General features: G+C 51.5%; 1 pseudogene; it reads left to right on the top strand.

The window, feature by feature from the left end:
- Window positions 1–2014: 2014 nt before the first annotated feature.
- On the top strand, window positions 2015–3700 carry LOC127345538 (F-box protein At5g07610-like; annotated as a pseudogene).
- The last annotated feature ends 14978 nt before the right edge of the window (window positions 3701–18678 follow it).

Genomic DNA, 18678 nt, shown 5'->3' with positions numbered 1-18678 from the left:
TCAGTCGATGACGGAGAAGAAGCGGACGACGGGTTCCTTCCTTTTAACGGATTTCCACACTCGCTGAGTTGCAAATATTGCTGACTACTGTATTTGTATATAATCTGTAACACCCCCCCACCCCACACACTCCCACACACACGTAATGGATCCAGTGCATGACCTTATGTGGACGCCGGCTCATATCGGGGGGCACCGGTTCCCGCCCACAGACCCAAATGCTGGCCCTAAATAAATTTAACAAATTCAAACATGCCACAATAGATTGCTGATCATATAGTTTTGGTGCCTACAAACCGATCACATTGTCTCGCCGATCACGTCGTCGCAAATCGCTGCAAATCAACGTCTAGCGAACCGAAAAAAGGCGCACGCAGGTCGACATTACATAGCCGCGGAAATCAAAGGGCGCGATCATCCACCGGGGTAGAAGGTACCTCTTTCGGGGTTGCCGATGGTGGAGTAGGGATCGTCGGTGATGCCACGGTCAACTGGGGTCTCTATCGCCGATGGTGTCAAGGTCGCCGGTGGTGAAGTGGTGGTGGGTTGGGTCGCCGGTGGAATTGTTCGGTGCACCACGCCCTAACGTTCTCGTCCATACCACTTATGTCGGCCATTAGCATCGCATGTCCTCCTTCCCTCTTGTTCGCTGCTACGCTGGCTTTGATCAGGTCGAGCTTGATGTCCTTTGACCACCTCCATCTGTGCGGCCTGCTTGGCGGCATGCGTGGCGGCGTGATCCATGCACGCCATGATGGACGAGTGCAGCTTCCCGATAGCCGGCACCGCGTCCCTCAATGCCTTGGCCTTCTTGTTCCCAACGGGTCGACCGTCAGAGGGCGATGATGGCATCGCGGCGGGGTCGTACGTGGCGTTGGCCTTGGCGAGAGCAGTCCGCATCTCCGTCCACTTGTCACATCTCCCAATCCGGGCGAAGATCGACGTGGATAAACTTGAATTCAATGTCGTCGTTCTCCTCGCATCATGGCCACCTCCGTCGTCAAATCCTTCCACCCCCTCTCCTTCTGCTCCCTCTACCGGCGACTGGCATTCTCCACTTGCCGGCGCTGGAGGTCGAAGGCCCACTCGGTATTGGTCATCCCCTTCGGGCGCTCCTTCTCGGGCTTTCCCTTCTTCTTCGGGGGCGCGTCCGCCGTCGCGTAGGAAGCTACATACTTTCTCAGCGCAATGGCATCGTGGCGGGGTCTCGGCTAGGGTCGGGAAACGACGGGAGTGGTCGGCGATGCTGTGATGTGGAGGAGAAATGGAGGGAAATAGAATGATTTTGGAGGGAAAATTGGCAATGTCCCGCCGATAGGGCTGACCCACCCACTTTTTGAGCGCCCACCGATGCCCCCGCTAACCTCCCTCCGGATTGGGTTTGGACTAGAGAAGTTAGATGAATAGTAACGCACGCCGACGCAACAACTAATTTAGAGGCCGCGGGTGGACTCGATTTTTTGCATCGGCGTCCCATAGCCCATTTGGGAGGCCTTTAAAGGAGCGAGTGAAGATGCTCTTAGCACGAAATCCACGCGACACGAATCCACTAAAAAAGTAAAGCTTGTGTTGTTCCTCCAACGTCAGGGGGTGCACATGAGCACCAGTGCTTCCAGTTTTTTTTAAATGGAAAATTGTATTTATGTATTTCAAAAAATCATCAAATTTATTCCATAAATACATACGCATGTTCTAAATATTTTCGTGCGAACTTTCCGTAGAAATTGCGTTGTATTTTGAGCCAACGAAAAAAAAACAAATTTATGGATGTGTATAGGAGCAGATATTTGTCAAAAATTTATGTTTTTATATTGCAAAGTACAACATATTTTTCTACAAATTTCTACTGTACCTTCAGAATGTTTATATGTATGTGGGTATTTAATTTCATTTTTTTGAAATTCAAGAAATATGATTCAAAAATCAGGAGCACCTGTTCCTCATGTGCCCAGACGGGCCCTAAAGTGAATATCCGTTGTTTCCTCTCCTACATAACCCATTTTCACTACCCAGACGGCCTCCATCGCCTTCCACCTCCCACTACTTCAGCCCAGTTCACACAGCTGCGCACCAAACCCTCGCTCGCCGGCGCAGATGGCAGCGCACAGCACCGGCGCTCCGGCGGTACCTCGCTTCGCAGCTCGCACAGCAAGCACTTGGTACATCCTCTCTCCGAACACACCCCCCCAGCTCCACTCACTGATAGCACGGATTTCTGACCTCTGCTCCTTCGCCCCGATCTGCAGATTCGGCACCTCTCGCCTGTACGGACGGAGACGGCGCAGGCCCCATGGAGAGGGCACTGATGAGCGACCCGATGTCCAAGCTCACCGACGACATCCTCGTGGACATCATCTCGCGGGTGCCCTACAAGTCCACCTGCTGCTGCAAGTGCGTCTCCACCCGCTGGCGCGATTTCCTCTCCCACCCCGACCACCGCAAGAAGCTGCCCCAGCCCCTCGCCGGCTTCTTCTACCAAGGCTACACAGAGACCGCTTCCCCAAGATAGCTCGCTATTTCACCAATGCTTCAGGGGAAGGTGACCCTCTCGTCGACCCCTCACTATCATTCCTGCCTAGATACAGTAGCCTTGAGATCTTGGACTGCTGCAATGGCCTCCTCCTCTGCCGGTGCTGGAAGCCCACTGACCCCAAGACGTTGGATTATGTGGTGTGCAATCCGGCCACCGAGAAATGGGTTGTTGTGCCAGCCACGGAATGGTCCAACAAGGTGAGCGTTGCTCGCCTTGGGTTCGAACCCGCCGTCTCCTCCCACTTCCATGTGTTCGAGTTCATTGATGAGAAGGCGTGGGTTACAGATGAGTCTGAGCTTAACGAGTGGACTGGATCTCTCGAGGCAGTGGCAACCTACTCATCCAAATCTGGAGTTTGGACGCATCCAGTTGTTGTGAGCACTATTTTGTCGATACCCACGCATTCAAAAGGCGTTTTTTCAATTCCATCATGCATTTGGCTGCATTTGATGATATGGTAGCAACCTTTGATGTTCAAGGAAATCTTCAGACGATCATTGATACTCCTGATTTGCCATATGATTCGCCTGTCAATGATGTTTTCGTATCACGGGGACAGTTATACTTTACAGGTATTACTCGTTCTGAATTTGGTCCTTCAATGTCAGTCTGGGTTCTTGAGGACTATAATATCGGAGAATGGACCTTGAAGCACACTGTCAGCCACTTTGCTCTGTTCGGAACAAACTATTCAGGGTGTAATTACAAGGTCATCTCATTCCACCCAGAGCGTGATATGATATTCGTAGTTTATGGGGAGGAGAACACACTTATGTCATATGACATGGATTGCAGGAAGCGACATATTATATGCCAACTTGGACGTGATTGCCAACTTGAAGATATTAGTGACGAAGAGAAGACTCCCTTTATTCCATATGGTCCCTTGTACACGGAGTCATTGGCAGATGGGACCTAAACATGCCTACTTGTGTAGACAACTTCGCAATTGTCTATCTTTCCGATGAAACCTGTATGAACTTGTAACAGCTGCACATGGTGCTTGAGTGCACTAATGTACCTGACTCTATGGAGCTAGCTATTGGCTGTTGCACTTAATTAGTAACTGAACTTATGTTTGTGTCCTTGTATAAGTAGCCTATGCAGTTTCATCAGCCCAGTACTTGACCATGGATATTATGATCACTTTGTTTTATCTTATTGTCATATCTTGAGTCTGGTTTCTACTTATATCTCTATTTGTGAAAATTTTATTTGAGTTGCAACTTGTTGGTTCATCTTGGCTTTTGGGCATTTGGAGAACTATAGTCATGCCATGTATGTGGATCTCCATTTGCTTTGTGATGCTTGAATTCTATTCTTTTTTTCGAGAACTATAGTTGTGGCTTTGAAAGTTTTGTTTTCCCTCCCAATGATGAAGTGATGTATATATATCAGGTATTGTTTTATGATTAGATATGCTGTTAAGGATATACAATTTTGATAATTCAAAGTGGATTTACTTCATTTTGTGAACTTTTTTTCTTTTGGAATATCAGATGTTGACATTCTTTAGCTCCCACCTGAAGTAGGATAGTTTCTATAGTGTGAGTTGGTTCTGAATACCGTAAGATAGGTGTCATAACTGTTGAACAAGCTGAAATACTATATTAAGCTATTAAACAACCTGCATTCTATTGTTACATCTTGGTCACTGGATTGTCCTATTATAATCTGAAGTGACGCATGAAAAAATATTTCGCTTCAGGTTTTGAGTAAACTGAGGCAGTGAAGTTCTTCTCATAATAATCGATTCCGATGTCCCTTAAAACATGTCTACATTGCATTGTAAATCTCTAGTTGCCTACCTGATTTTATATTTTACTAGTGCTGGTTATACTTAGCCATGCATCGAGAAATGCTTGAACACCATTTAACCTTTTTTAGCTGTTTGCTTCCGTCCCTTGTCGATTAATCTTTTCTGCTGCTGCATACTGTCAATGTGCGCTTGCAGTTGCTTTGCCTTTTGGCCTGATGGAACGGCCAAACCTGCTGTCGCATTGCATAAAAGAAGCTGCAAGCTATTGACAGCTATTATGTACTAGTAAATTGGTCCCTCTGATTCCGTCTCAGAAGATGCATTGCTGTCTTGGATCATTGTTGTATGCAATCCTTGAAGTCACTGCTAGCTGCACTCTGGTGTTCCTGTACATCGATACTGCTACTATGATTGTAGCACTATCCCAAATTCCCAGGCTTTTAGTAGGACGTTGATCTTAGAACAGATGCCAAGCTCCCCGGTGCCATTTGAGAACTGGACTGTCAATAAGAGGAAGATTTTATATTACCATCCGTACTTTTATCGTTATTCTTCCATGCGAATATGCGATGGACTAGAACATGAGAACGTCAACAAATAATTTGAATTTCTTGTGGCTTGTATAATACTATTATACTACTACTGATTTTTGCCCGTCAACTTATATTGAGTAGGACGGCACCAGAAGATCTGGTCCAGATGGTACGCCTGATTGTCGTTGCCTATTCGACGGTACCTCGGAGGAGGGATCTTCACGAGGAGGAGAAGAAGTAGGGGCCATAGGGCGGAGTGCACACGAGACGGTGGTACGCGAGTTACCCAGCTTCGGAACACCTGCACGATGACAGGGCCTACTGCTGCTTGTCCTGAATTATCCTGGCGCTTTCGCGTTGTTACAATGAGTTGTGGTTGTGCCTCTAGGGCTCCCGGGATCCGGCTTATGTAGGCGCACGGATCTAGGGTTTACATGGAGAGTCCTAGCCGGAATACAAGTTGCCTAACTACGGTACAATGTCTTGCCGTGTACGTCAAGGATCCGCCTTCCTTCTAGGTCGTGCTGGATCCGGATACTTCATGGGTCGTCACGGATCCGGCCTCCTTCGTAGGTCGGTTGAGATCCGGCTTCCCGTTCTGGCTGGACTTCATCCTTCATGATCTACAGCAACTGGGCCGCCCGATGGGCCACATGCCTCACCACCAACTATGGGCCACCCGGACTTGCCGGATCTAGGCCATGCCGTTGATATACCCATAAAGTATACCCACAACAGTAGCCCCCGAAGTTCTCCGAGATTCATCATTCCTCCGACTTCATTCAGCTCGGATCCGAAGAGAATCTTGAAGAGCTTCAAAACTTTCTCTTGTTTCCGGTATCATCTATTCGGAAATCTTCCTTTCTTCTAGATCGATAATGAAACGGAAATCCCACTATTCCTCACAAGACAACTTCCTTTTTTCCCGCGCTAAATCTTCTGAGATGCGAATCTTTTAGCCGGAAATTTCGGGAGCGCACAGTTACGTTACCTCCACGTCATTTTACCATTATTTGACCTAAGACACGTGTCGATCATCCAACGGCGTGACTGTTCAGTTTCCGCCGTTAGATCCGAAACACGAATCTCCGCGCGGGGTCTATATATAACCCTCGCCCGCGGTAACTTCTCATTCTTTCACCTTCTCACCCTCATCGTCTTCTTCCTCGCGCCGCGCCGCCCGACGGATCTCATCTCCGGCGAACCTCGCCACGGTGAACTCCGCGCGCCGCCAGTCCAAGCCTCTCCTCGCGCCAAGACCTCTTCGGTTGAATGGGAAATCCTTCCCGCCGCCGATTCGTGGTCACGCGAGGTGATTTCCTGCAAGTCCGGCGACCTCGACTTCACCGGAGCTCCGTCGAGCCACCGCGCCATTAACGGTACGTGCGCCGGCCTCGTAGAAGACAAACTTAGTGTAGATCCGGATACTCAAATAATTTGCATGGGCGCAGCCGGAAGCATGCCACTTGATTCATCGCACCGCACCGTATCTCTCCGAGTAGCCCGGATCCCAATCCATTAGAACCAATATGTCCGGATCCCATAGCATACCTGCCACCATATGTTTCCGACATTAGGTTAGCTCAACCGTTTTCCGCATCTTCCAGCACCGCTCCAGGCCGGATCCCCTCCCTCAAAGAGCTTCAAGAAGAACTCGAGGGACAAGCTAGGATGGCAGCCAAAGTACAAGAGGCGGAAAACAAGAGGGCGTCCAAGGCCCGGATCCGTGAAGGAGAGCGGGGTCAGTGGTGGCCCTGCGCAACTACTGATGTGGAGCTTAGAGAGCTCCAGAACGAGGGTATGATCTCCACTCACTGGAGCTTCACACGCGATTCCGACGTCCCCAAGCCCGAAGCCGGAGAAATCGTCATGACTAAGGCTTGGGTGGAACGCGGACTATCACTCCCTTGCTCGGAGTTTTTCCTCTCCATCCTCAACACATACGGTCTCCAGCCCCACAACATCTGCCCAAACTCATACCTCCTCCTCTCCAACTTCGTAACTCTTTGCGAAGGGCACCTTGGGATCCGACCAGATGTCAGATTATGGCAGTTCTTCTTCCGGGTGAAGAAGGAAACGAAAGACAAAGCAATGGTGAACTGTGGGAGTATGACGTTCATGCTCCGACCTAGCCGCATGTATCCTCCTCACGATTCGCACGAATCCGTCCGGTACTGGAACGCCAGATGGTTCTATGAAAAGAACGCCTCAGTTCCGGACGTCCACGATGGCTTGCCCAAGTTCATCAACAAGCCTCCGGAAGAGCTCGCAAGCTGGAGCTTTGTTCCTTCGCTCGCCCAAACCCCTATCTTGGAGAAGGCAGCGCGGAGAATCTCCTGGCTAGTCCATGACGGGCTAACCGGAGCTCAGCTTACCCTCAGCTGGTTTTCCCGGAGAATCCAGCCCCTGCACTACAACGCACGCCTGATGTGCGCTTATACTGGGGCGGACGATCTCCTCCGAGTCACTCGCCACGATCTCCCGGCCGACTCCCTCAAGAGAAGGTTCAAGACGTTGGTGAAGATTCCTAGGGGCCAACAGGTCCCGGAACTGATCAAGGATATCTACACAAACGACCAGTGTCCTCCGGTAAGCTCTGTTCTTTTCGTTGCTTCAAACTTCACAAGTTTTTGGATGTTAACTCTGACTTTTATTCATATTCCTCCCAGCTCAACACTTTGGCGGAGGAAAACTTCCGCACCATTCTTCGTGTCCCTGTCAGCGGCGACGCGGCGGAGGAGGTTCCGGAAGACGAAGAGGAGGAAGAGGAACAGGCACCCCGCAAGGCAGCCCCTCGACCTTCGAAGCGTCCCCGCGCCAAAGCTTCCGGCTCAGAAGCCGGAGCTAGCGGCGAGGCCTCCGCCAAGAAGTCCAAGACCGTAAGGCCACCTCCGCTAGACTCGAGGAAAGCGGAACGTGCACGCCTGAAGATGCTTTCAACAGTGCCGGCGTACGCTCGCGCCCCATCATCCCCGGCGCCCCGTAAGTTTCCGAATATGGTGCACCTCTATTTTGGCGAAATCATTTCTTATTCGATTTCTTTCACTTGTTTGCAGGAATCCGAGTACCACTGCCACGCGGACCATCAGCCAAGAGCCTATTACTAAATACATGAAAAAGTCTCCGGCAGTTGGTCCTACTACTCCAGCTCCGCCAAGTACCTCCCACCCTACTCCTCGGCCGTCTCCCCCTCAGGCTGATCAATCTCCCCCTCCTGCCGCAAACACTCCACCGGAAATAATTCCGGTTAGCAGCGAGAAAGTGGGCGGAGAAGATCCTAAGGCCAAAGGCCCTGCCCAAGAAGACGCAGAAGAACAAGGCTAAGGAGAGGCTGAAGTCACTTCTTCTGAGAAGGCCGGAAACGGCGCTGGCGACATCGTCGTTTTTCCGAAAAACTTTGGAGATCCGGCCGACACCACCTCCACCCCCAAGGCATATGCTACCAAGTTTTTCAACAAGTTAACCGAGGCGGAGAAATGGGAGCTTGAACAAGACTTGCTCAACACCATGCTGAACAACGCCTGGGGGAAGTCTGACGTCGCGACATCGGAAATCCAGGACTTTAAGAAGGATGTCGGCCAGTTCTTCGACAAACTCATGTGCAAGCAAAAGGTACTCCCCAGTAGCCCCCAAGCATGTAGGCGGAAACTCAAAGAATAGTTAGCGCTTAGATGCTTAGAGAAAGATTACTTCCGGGAAAGTTTTTAAATCGGATAAGTAGCCCCCAAGCATTATGGCGGAAAAGGTTCCGGCAGTAATGCTTTGAAGGAAACCACTGTTACAGGCCGCATTTTTACTCCTGCTCTGTCTATGTTTTACAGGAACAGCAGGCGCTGCATTACGAGCTGCACAAGAACATTGCCCTTCAGCGCCGCGTTACTCTGAATCAGGCGGAAAATATCCGGACTCTGAAAGATGCGAATGCGGAACTGAACAAACAACTGGCGGACGCCCAAGGTTGGTTTCCGTCTTTTTCGTCATTAGTTCATATTCCGATTTTGAACTTGCTTTTGACTTATGTTATTATAGGCGCATCCTCTTCCCTTGCTACAGCCTCGTCGGAACTTGAGAACCTGCGCTCCTCGTACCACGAATTGGAAACGAAACTAAAGGAGGCGGAACTAAAGAGGGAGCAGACCGAGAAACAGCTGGCGGAGAAAAACTCAGAGCACATCAGGGAAAAGGGCGAATTTATATTGAAAAGAAATGCTGACAGCGAGACCATCAAGAGGCAGCAGAAAGAGCTCTATGGGTTCCAGAAATATATGGAGACCGCGGAACATCACTGGGACTTGCTCAACGAGAACATCTTGGGTACTATGCTGAGACCTTGTCTAGATGTTTGCTCCGACTTTTTTCTTTGTGCTCAAATTGCATGCTTATATCCTGATTATCTTATGCAGAGCCGCTTGGGTATCCGGAAAAGCGTCGGAATTTGTTCCCACGAGACGACCTTCTTCAACTTGCAGGCGATGATTGCAAAGATCTCATCTCCGCCTCCCGCAAGATATGCCACAACTTATCCATCAAGCGGAGTCGCACTTGCAACGTTCGCAAACTTGTTAGAAAAGTGGACGTTCTTCCGGAGCTGGTGACGGATCTACAAGCATCATCAGCCCGAGGCGCAGCTGCAATGTCCTTAACTATGTGCTTAGCACATAACCCGGAGCTTGATCTTGAGCAGGTAACCACGGGCGTTCCTCCGGATGCAGATGTTAACGCGCTCCTGGATGCAGTGAGCGGCTACGACACCCGTATCGCGCGCAGGATCCGGCATGATGAATTCTACGACAAGGTCGTTCTTCCTGCGGACGAGCCCTTGGAAGCTGAACTTCAAAAGGAGCGCGACGCGGAGGCGCGACCTGCGGAATCCGGAACCCAATTTACCTGGACCAGCTCCAAGGACGCTCCCCAAGAGGAACCCAAGACCAGCGCTGCAGCTTCTGAAGAAGAGGAAGAAAGTGATGAAGACGTGTCATCTCCGGCCGAAGACGCCAAGGAAAAAGATCCAGAGGGCAAGACTTCTCCGGCTAAGGGGGAGTGAAAACTTTTATTCCCGCGGGAGAAACAATGCATCATTTTGGCCCCAGCGAGGGTTTGTAATATAAATTTAATTCTTAAGTATCTAGGGACGAAACAATTATGCGTGGGCGGAAAACTTATCCTGCTATCCGTTAAAATTATTTTGCATGTTTCGTTTGTTAAAAGCAAGTGCTGGTTTGTTAATTTTCCGGCTTACTCATTTGACCTTCCACGAGCCGGAAAACCTTTGGCCGGAAACGCTCGCCTGCGGTGACGAAGCCCAATGGCGTCCGTCCATAACCGCGGAAACAAGCCCCCAGCCTAGGTGCCGGAAGTCGCTACCAGAAATCCACGAGTTCGCAACGAAAAAAATTTCCACCAGAAAACTTAAGCTTACGTCCTAGGGGACGATTTTGAAAATCACAACTTTCATACACGCCTAGGCGGAAACATCCAGCTCTGCGGTTTTAGTCGGAAAAACATACACGATCTAAAATGAACAAGTAAGGGAGGTAAATGACTCAAAGAGTGAACCATAAGCTTTATTTCATTGATCATGTATAACTATTACAGAGTTTGTAACTCGGAAAAAATATGCTAAGTGTAGAAAGGACGTAGCTGTGCGATGTTCCAAGGGCGGTCTGTCTCGTCGTAGATGTCATCCGGATCCTCACGCTTGCGTTTCCGGTGCCAATTAGCAGGTCTATCCTTCAGCTCACGGAAATCAACAAGGTAGTACGACCCGTTATGAAGCACTTTGCTAACGACGAAGGGTCCTTCCCAGGGAGATTGCAGCTTATGGTCTTTCACCTGTCGAAGGCGGAGGACCAGGTCTCCTACCATGAAGGAACGATTCCGAACTCGATGACTGTGATAGCGTCGGAGCTTCTGCTGGTAAATGGCGGAGCGCTGGTCAGCTAAGTTCCGAGCTTCCTCGATCAGGTCCACAGATAGCTGTCTGGCCTCGTCAGCTGTTTCTTCATTGTAAGCGGAAACTCGCGGTGAATCGTGGATGATGTCGGAGGGAAGCACGGCTTCGGATCCGTATACCAGGAAAAATGGGGTGAACCCTGTTGATCTGTTAGGGGTAGTTTGTAAACTCCACAAAACAGCTTCCAACTCATCAGCCCAGGCTCCAGCTGCTCGTCGCAGCGGTTCTTCAAGGCGCGGTTTAATTCCTGATAATATTAGGCCGTTAGCCCTTTCAACCTGACCATTGGATTGTGGGTGAGCCACAGAGGCAAGGTCCAGCCGAATCCCTACTGTCTCACAATAATCCCTCAACTCTCCCTGAGCGAAGTTTGTGCCATTATCTGTGATTATGCTGTGTGGGATGCCGAATCTCATCACGAGGCTGCAGACAAATTTTAGTGCCGTAGCACCATCGGCTTTTCTCACTGGCTTTGCCTCGATCCACTTGCTGAATTTGTCAACAGCGACCAAAAGGTATTCAAAACCGCCAGGAGATGATCTTTTTAACTTACCAACCATATCGAGCCCCCAGACCGCAAATGGCCAGGTGATAGGTATGGTCTTCAGCTCTTGGGCTGGAGCGTTTGGTTGAGTAGCGTAGTACTGACAACCTCGGCAGGTCTTGACTATTTTGTCAGCATCTTCTTTAGCTGTGAGCCAGTAAAAACCTAGCCGAAAAGCTTTTGCAACGAGTGACCTGGGGGCGGCATGATGCCCGCAATCTCCTGCGTGGATTTCTCTGAGGATTTCAATGCCATCTTGATTAGAGACGCATTTGAGAAATACCCCTGTTGCGCTTCGTTTGTAGAGCTGTCCATCAACAATTGTGTAGGATCTTGCTCGTCTGACGATCTGTCGCGCGAGGACCTCGTCCTGCAGCAACTTTGATCGATGAGGTAGTCCAGAAAGGCTGTGTCCAAGCCGGAATGATAGCCATCACTTCCCTAGCCGGAGATACCGCCACTTCGGGTTTTCCGGGTTAGCGCCTTAATCGAGGGTATCCGAAGATGCTCCAGGAAAATGCCGGGCGGAATTTGCTTCCTGCCGGATCCGAGCTTGGATAGCATGTCCGCATTTGTGTTATCGTCTCTCCTGACGTACTTGACTTCGTATCCGAGGAAGCACTTGGCGATCTCGTCAACTTCGTCTCTGTAGGCCGCCATGACGGAGTTTCTGGCGTTCCAGGTTCCGGCTACTTGTTGTGCCACCAGGTCGGAGTCTCCACAGCATATGATGTGCTTGATCCCGATTTCCTTAGCGATGCGCAGACCGTGTAGTAGAGCCTCGTATTCCGCCATGTTGTTTGTAGCTTCGAAGTGGATCTGCAGAACATACTGCAGTTCTTCTCCGGTAGGGGACTTCAGGGTGACTCCGGCTCCTGAGCCTTGATGCTGCTTGGATCCATCGAAGTGCATGACCCATGTTTCTGGTTCCGGCTCCAGACTTGCATCCGGAGCTTCTGTCCAATCTGCGACGAAATCTGCCAAGACTTGGGATTTAACCGCAGTCCTAGGCTTGTAAGCGATGTCGAAGGCGGATAGTTCGATGCCCCATTTAGCCGTACGCCCTGTTGCGTCAGCGTTGTTGAGAATTGTTGACAGCGGAGCCTTGCTCACAACTGTTACTGGGTGCTCTTGGAAGTAATGTCTCAGCTTCCGGCTGCCTAGGAACACTCCATAAGCTAGCTTCTGAAAGTGAGGGTATCTTTGCTTTGACTCCGTCAGTACCTCGCTAATGTAATAGACAGGTCTTTGGAAGTCGTATTCATGACCTTCTTCCTTTCGCTCCACCACGATGATGAGGCTGATGACTTTGTTAGTGGCTGCCAGATAAAGGAGCATCGGCTCTGACTCTGCTGGGGCTGCCAAGATAGGTGGGGAGGTGAGTATTTCCTTCAACCCCCGAAGAGCTGCGTCGGCTGCGTCGTCCCAGACGAATTTGTCTGATTTCTTCAGCAACTTGTACAGAGGTAGCGCCTTCTCGCCAAGACGGCTAACAAACCTACTGATTGCTGCGACGCAACCAGTTAGCCATTGCACATCTTTAAGACAAGTTGGCCGTTTGATACACAGGATTGCCTTGATTTTTTCCGGGTTAACCTCAATGCCTCTGTGAGAGACTATGAAGCCAAGGAGTTTTCTGGCTGGCACGCCAAAGACGCACTTCAGCGGACTCAACATCATCTTGTACCTGCGGAGGTTGTCGAAGGTTTCTGTGAGGTCGCTGATCAAGTCGGATCCTTTCCGGGTCATGATCGCGATGTCGTCGACGTAAGCGTGCACGTTCCGGCCGATTTGGTCCTTCAGGCACCGCTGCATCGTACGTTGGTAGGTAGCACCTGCGTTTTTTAAACCAAAAGGCATAGTAACATAGCAGTAAGTACCAAACGGGGTAATGAATGAAGTTGCCTTTTGGTCGGATTCCTTCATCCGGATCTGATGATACCCGGAATACGCATCAAGAAAACACAGGAGTTCCGCCCCCGCCGTCGAATCAATGACTTGGTCAATGCGCGGCAGGGGAACGGGTCCTTCGGGCAGTGCTTGTTCAAGCCGGAGTAATCGATGCACATTCTTAGTATTTCAGTGTTCTTTTTGGGTACAAGGACGGGATTTGCGACCCAATCGGTGTGGATAACTTATATTACAAAACCTGCCTCTAGTAACTTAGCTAGTTCCATTCCTATGGCGCGGCGCTTCTTATCTCCAAAGTGTCGCATAGCTTGCTTCACCGGTTTAGCCCCCGGATTTATGTTGAGGTAGTGCTCGGCGAGTTCCCTAGGTACTCCTGGACATGTCAGAAGGTTGCCATGCGAAGATATCCATGTTAGCGCGGAGGAACTCGACGAGCGCGTCTTCCTATTTGGGGTCCATGTTGGCTCCGACTGAAACCTGCTTTGAAGGGTCGCCTTTGATGAGGTCGTGCTTCTTGGTTTCTATCGCGGCCTTGAAGGAAGTCTTCTGTTCGGAGATCTGCTTTTTGGTGGTCTGCATCTCAGTCGGATCCACCGCGGCTCTATAGCCTTTCAGCTCTTCTCCAGATATCACGGACTGCGAAGGCGGCTTCGCCTAACTCGCACTCATGAGCCTTTTTGTAGTCTCCGGATACGGTAATCATACCCTTAGGACCCGGAATCTTGAGCTTGTTGTAGATGTAGCATGCTCTCGCATGGAACTTGTGGTAGGTGGGCCTGCCGAAGATGACGTGGTAGGAGCTCTTGAAGGGCACAACTTCAAACGTGATCTTCTCTTCGCGGAAATTATGAACATCGCCAAAAGCCACGGGAAGTGTGATGCTGCCGAGGGAATTCGCCTTCTTACCCGGAACCACGCCATGAAACTCAGTGTTGCTGTGTTTGAGCTGTTCCTTGGTGAGGTTCATCCGCTCTAGAGTCTCCAGGTACATGATGTTCAAGCTGGCTCCACCATCCATGAGGCACTTGGAGAAGTCATACCCGTCTATGCGGGGACTTACAACCAAGGCGTAACATTCTTTTGGCACAATGGCAGGGTGATCCTCCCTATCAAATGTGCACGGGATTTCCGACCACCTGACATACTGCGGCACAGCCGGAACTGTGGCGTTCAGGATCCGGGTAGCTGACTTGGCAGCGCGGACTGTTGGGGTTCCGAGGAAAGTGTGGTAAGCCCCCACGCTCTTTTTCTCGAATGGGTTGGATTTACCTGCGGATCCTACCTTGGGATCCGGCGAGTTATCATCCTCGTCCATCGCCTCGGAACTATCTTCCTCTTTGTCCTTGTTCTTGCCCTTGCCTCCCTTGCCGCGTGGGCGGTGCATCCGGGCTCGCTTGTATCCTGCCTCCGGGTCGTTCTTTAGATCATTGACCCACTTGCAGTTGCGGTTGGTGTGAGTGGACTTCCCTGTAACCGGATCCAGATGGGCCAGGCAGGGCATGTCTCTGTACTCCTCGTAGGTTTGCGGGGCGCGGGATCCGCCAGCTGTGACCTCAGTGGCATGCTGCTGACCCCTGCCGGCTCCGCCTCCACGACCGCGTCCTCTTCCGCCTCCTGAACCTCCGCGTTGAAACGCCATGGCGACCATCTCGGATCCGCCACTCTTCTGGTCATCAGGGTTCTTGCGCTTATGGCTACTGCTGTTACCGTTATCACGGTTCTTCTTTTGTTGATGTAGGGGGATTGCTGTAGCTGCGAGATCACCGCCTGCGTCGTCATCGGCGGCAGTATGATCACTGGCAATGGAGATCATCTCATCCAAAGTCAGCTTGTTTGAGTTAGCCAACCGAGTGAGCGTATGCCTCAGCAATCCTCCCCTCTGCAGTCCACCAATGAAAGCGTACATGGCGGTGGTGTGATCGACGTTTTCGCACTCGTTCCTGCATGCCAACCATCGTGTGAGGTAGTTTCTTGAGGTTTCTCCCTTCTTCTGGATGGAGGCTTGCAGGTCGCTTGCCGTGGCAGGTCTTTTGTAGGTGCCTCTGAAGTGTTTCTCGAAAGCGGTCTTCAGGTCGAACCAGCAAAAGATGGAGTTCTTCTCGAGGTCACTGAGCCAGATCCATGCTGGACCTACAAGGTACAGCTGGAGCATGCGGCAGGCGATGTTAGGGGTTCCTCCGGCAAAGGTTACTGTATTATAGTAATCCTCAATCCAGGTATCCGGCCTTTCGGTGCCATCATAATGCTTCAGGTTTCCGGGTAGCTTGAGGTTCATCCTTGGCTTTGGTTCCTCTCGAATCATCCTGCCAAAGCACTTCGGACCAATGTAGTCGGTTCTGTATTCGTTAAGGCGATCCCGCGCGTCGCGCGGGCCGTGGCGAGGAGATTGTGAGCGAGAGCGAGATCTCCGGCCGTCGCCTCCGCCTCCACCTCCGCCGCCACCGCTAGGTGGTGGTGAGGGAGACCTGCGAGGTGGTCGGTCCGATTTCTTGCTTCCGCCGTCCGATTCTCCTCGGCCTTCCTAGTGCTGGCCCCGGCTTCTGTGGCTGGCTTCGCCATGGCGCTGGCTGCCCTGGTCGTTCCGGCTCCGGCGAGGTTCCGGGTCGCGGCTCCGGCGAGGCTCTGGGACGCGCTCTTCATTCCGACTCCTCCTGGGCTCGGGCTCACGATCGTTGTTCTGGTTCCGGCGAGGTTCCGGCGAGCGCTCCCTGTTTCTATTTCTTGGCAGCACGTTGTCGCGGATAACAATCCCACCATGCCCTGGGGGCCTGGTGTTTCCGGCTGGACTACGGCGGCGAGGGGGTCGCGGGTAACCATTAGGTAGAGGAGAGGGGTTGCGATATTTGTCTCGTCCAGAGTACATTGCATCCTTTCCCTTTCTTGGATCTGACGAAGGCGTCTTTGACGGAACGGGGATCGGATTTGGGTGTTCCCTGGTTCTTCTTCTGCGCTCCGAGGATCCGGTGTGTGATTCATCATCGGGATGCCGATCGGCGCGAGCGTCCTTCTGCGCGGTGGATACACAGTTATCCGGATTGGATTCTAACCTGCGCGAAGTATTCGCCTTGCTTTGCTGCTGCATTGCTGAAGCGACAAGTTTGCGGAGGTAGTTGATATCAACTTCTTCGTCCTTCTTCTTCAACAGCTCCGCATCTTTTAGCATGTTGTCCTTTGGGGTTTCCAGCGGCTGCTGCTCTGCGGGCGTGGCGAAGTTGATTCTGCGAGGCGGAATTGCTTCTCTAACAATTCGATCGGCCTCCGCCTGCGCATAGGTCATCTTTACTTCCCACTCTTGCGCCATGCTCTTGACATGCTCGAGTGTGGCAGCAATTTCGCGATCCTGTCTGTCGAATTGGTCCACCAAACCTGCAGTTTCTGCCCTTTCATCCCTTAATGCGGCTGCGGCATCGGCGAGCTTCTTGGCTGTGGCCAGCATTTCCTTTCTAGTGGCCTCTAGAGCCTCCGGATCTGCGGCGTCGCCCGGGGTTATAGGTTTGTTAAGAACTGCTCGTGCAACCATCTCTTCAGCTGACAGGAGTTCCTCCGAGGAAGAATCCCTGCGGGGTCGCTCCCGTGATAGTGGAGATCCTTGGCGGGATGGCTGAGGGTCAGATTGGTTGGTTGCCTCTTCTGATCCAGGTTGCCCCAGCGCTGCTACGGTTGCGAGAACCTGCTTAGGCTGGGCGGAGTCGACTTCAGGCTGGTCACCGAAACCGTACTCCCCTAGCTTGCGGTTAAACTCGTCAGTATCCATGGAGGGGGTATCTCCGGAAATTGGGCTCAGGTTGCCCAAAATCGACTCTTCAACCGGAGTTTCGCTTTCTCCGACAAAGCTCGATCCGATCCGGATCCGCGTCGTTTTCCGGTGCCTCTGCTCGTCGGGACCAGCTCCGTCTTCTTGAGGGGCGGTTCCGGCGGTATGGGCCAAGAAGTGTACGAAGTGGCACCTCTGCTTTTCTAACACCTGGGAGACCCAGGCGGATCTGCATTGGTCTTCCACCGTTGTTTCCTGCTCAGGGGCGGATTGGGTGGGCTTTGAAAATTCCAGATCCGAGGCGGAATCTTCCTTGGGAAGCTCCTGCATTTCAGATCGGATCTTCGCGACAACGTCCAGCTCTGCAGCGGTCGCGTCTGCGTTACTTACCAGTGGGTTTCCGTCGGAATCGACGGTTTCCCCGATGAAGATGTGTATGCCGCCAATTGGGACGATGGAGAGGTTGACGGGGTTTGTCCTAGCCGGAATCCAACACTCATCTGGAGGGACGATCGGCAGATTTCCGGCGTAGAGGACGCGCCTCACAGCGATGGTGTCGTCGTAGCTTCCCATGGCGGAACCCTCCCGGTTCCGGCCTCCAGACGCCACAGGCCCCACGGTGGGCGCCAACTGTCGTTGCCTATTCGACGGTACCTCGGAGGAGGGATCCTCACGAGGGGGAGAAGAAGTAGGGGCCATAGGGCGGAGTGCTCACGGGACGGTGGTACGCGAGTTACCTAGCTTCGGAACACCTGCACGATGACAGGGCCTACTGCTGCTTGTCTGGAATTATCTGGGCGCTTTCGCGTTGTTACAATGAGTTGTGGTTGTGCCTCTAGGGCTCCCGGGATCCGGCTTATATAGGCGCACGGATCTAGGGTTTACATGGAGAGTCCTAGCCGGAATACAAGTTGCCTAACTACGGTACAATGTCTTGCCGTGTACGTAAAGGATCCGCCTTCCTTCTAGGCCGTGCTGGATCCGGATACTTCATGGGCTGTCACGGATCCGGCCTCCTTCGTAGGTCGGTTGAGATCCGGCTTCCTGTTCCTGGGCTGGACTTCATCCTTCATGATCTACAACAACTGGGCCGCCCGATGGGTCACATGCCTCACCACCAACTATGGGCCACCCAGACTTGCCGGATCTAGACCATGCCGTTGATATACCCATAAAGTATACCCACAACACTGATGTTTGAAACACAGGATATAAGTTTCTATAGATTTTGGAAATAATCAGGTTAACCAAGGCAACATATACTTGTCACGCCGGAAAATCTAATTTTAAATTATATTCCCAGTTTGAGAGAAAAATCATGCTATGCATGGTAGTTATTTCGAGTTGGGCTATGAATCCGGTCTGTTCACACTACCACAACCACAATCTGCTATTTTCATTTCTGGAGACACGAGTTGATTTTGTATTTAAAATTTTGTAACAGGAAGACACTACCTCGCTCATGGCACAATTTAGCCCAGATGCCACGCAAAGGCACGCTCTGCCACTACCTTATGGTCATGTGGATGGAGTCGGAGGACAAAAGTTCGCCGTGTGGATTCTGCCGCTGCCACACCGATAACACTCGGACCGATCAAGAGAAAGCACACTCCACCCGCTTAATCGGCGTTGCTAGGAGAACACCATTGAGATGGAGGTATTCGCCACTGGAACGCCATTGTCGCCACCAC

This window comes from Lolium perenne, chromosome 3, assembly GCF_019359855.2.
Source record: "Lolium perenne isolate Kyuss_39 chromosome 3, Kyuss_2.0, whole genome shotgun sequence".
Taxonomy (NCBI): Eukaryota; Viridiplantae; Streptophyta; class Magnoliopsida; order Poales; family Poaceae; genus Lolium; species Lolium perenne.
The sequence above is the reverse complement of the archived record's forward strand: the minus strand, read 5'-3'. Positions and strand labels throughout refer to the sequence as shown.